Below are 2,144 nucleotides of genomic sequence, written 5' to 3'. Positions count from 1 at the left end.
AACTAGATTAGAACTCTAAAAATATGGAATAAACTGAAAAAATGAAAGAAAAGGAGAAAAGGTCTGACACAAGTGTAGCTGATTCTGCTATGAGATCTCTTTCAGCTTTATGATTCTAAGACAATTAATAGAAAACAAGATATTTTTGCCATACATTTTTAAAATGTATATATAAAAGGTTTGCTATGCCTTTCACAGAAAGTAATTTGTAGTTTTTGAAATATTGCAGAACTTTTAGACTGTAAATATTAAATCCTCCTTAATCCACGGAACTCTGTTAGTCTTCAGATCAGTACAGGAAACTAGCTTACTTGTGTTTTCACGATGACACATACAGTTTCTGGCAGTATGAGGTGGGAGGAAAGCTGCTTTGCTCAAAACGATCTCCTGCCATACACCTAACTACTCTGTTGGCAACCCTCTTAAAATCTACATTTCCCAAGTGACCACCTTTCTTGTTACTGATTTATAGTCAGTAAGCATGAGTGTAAATTTGTTTAGTTCCTAAGGAAAGTCAATGAATCACTGTAGAGATAGGTTGATGGAAGCTAGTCAGAAAAGTTGTTAAAAGATGGTGAGACTTGCCAGACATTTTAGTGAAGTTTTAGTGGTGGGCTTTGCTTAAACCAATTTCTATCTCTCTCATCCAATATCTTTCTTTCTTAGTGTCCTCAGAATGTTATTATTTGTTGAAATTATTAGTTCCTTTGTATTTTTTTAAGCCACACTAATGGAAAACAGAAATTCAGGTGATCACCTCAGTAATTTTTTTTATGGTATTCATTATTTATCTCCTTGTTAACTGATGAAAATAAGATGGCTCTTTAGTGAAATTTCTGTAATGTTAAATATCACAGAGGCATTCTTCTCCTTACGTATGGGAAAGCCTATAAACATTGTAGATATATCAAAACACCTATCTTATGTGTAAAACGTTTTTATTCTTACAGCCAAGCAGAGATTATGCCTAAAAATCCCTAGAACATTGGTGCATAGAGAAATGTGAGTTGCTGATAATGTAAGGTTTATAAGTGGACAGGGAAATGAAATTAACATCAGTTCCTGAAGCACCTGTATAGCTGTAGTAGTCCTTTATATAATTATCCTATCATTAGATGGGACATTACTACTGTTTTATTTAATGATATCTCAAGTGTCTGAGAGAGACAGAGAGCACACACAAGTGCATCTGCAAGAAGGCATCTTGGTCTTAAACCTGTGGTATTTTTTATTTGATATTATAAAAACAAGTAGAACAGTTCAGCAGAATATTTATCCTCCTTCCATTTACTGCCATACTTTCTTAGTACTAGCACCTCTATTCACTTCTATAGAAAGTCCCTTCACAGTTTCTTGAAATACTTGGTGCTATTTCATTTTCTAAGCAGAGAGAAAAATAAATAAATAAATAGAAGTTGATGAGTTTAACCTAAAATTATGAGTTTAGAGCTAATAATTGAAAACAATGATGAACGTGTCCAAAACTTAAAAGGTAATTTTAATAGCAGCTGCTCTCACTCTCAACACTTTTTATGGTTGGCTGCTGTAAAGAAGTGAACAGGACCACATCCCAAAACATAGGTGTGATAACCTGTGGTGATAACTGAGTGATGTCCATCCTTACCCATCCTTATGGGTAAGGATGAGGGGGAAGGCCAGCGAGGCAGATATCCTGCTGGGAGTCTGTTACAGACCACCCAACCAGGATGAAGGGGCAGATGAAGCATTCTACAAGTGGCTGGCAGAGGTCTCCCTTGTTCTTGTGGGGGACTTCAACTTCCCGGACGTCTGCTGAAAATGCAACACAGCAGAGAGGAAACAGCCTAGGAGGTTCCTGGAGTGTGTGGAAGACAACTTCCTGACACAGCTGGTAAGTGAGCCTACCAGGGGAGGTGCCTCGCTCGACCTGCTGTTTACAAACAGAGAAGGACTAGTGGGAGGTGTGGTGGTCGGAGGCCGTCTTGGGCTTAGCAACCATGAAATGATAGAATTCTTGATTCTCAGTGAAATGAAGAGGGGAGGCAGCAAAACTGCAACCATGGACTTCCGGAGAGCGGACTTTGGCCTGTTCAGGATGCTGGTTGAAAGAGTCCCTTGGGAGACAGTCCTGAAGGGCAAAGGGGTCCAGGAAGGCTGGACGATCT

The sequence above is a fragment of the Pygoscelis adeliae genome, unplaced genomic scaffold, assembly GCF_000699105.1.
Source record: "Pygoscelis adeliae isolate BGI_AS28 unplaced genomic scaffold, ASM69910v1 Scaffold116, whole genome shotgun sequence".
NCBI classification, from domain to species: domain Eukaryota; kingdom Metazoa; phylum Chordata; class Aves; order Sphenisciformes; family Spheniscidae; genus Pygoscelis; species Pygoscelis adeliae.
The sequence above is the reverse complement of the archived record's forward strand: the minus strand, read 5'-3'. Positions refer to the sequence as shown.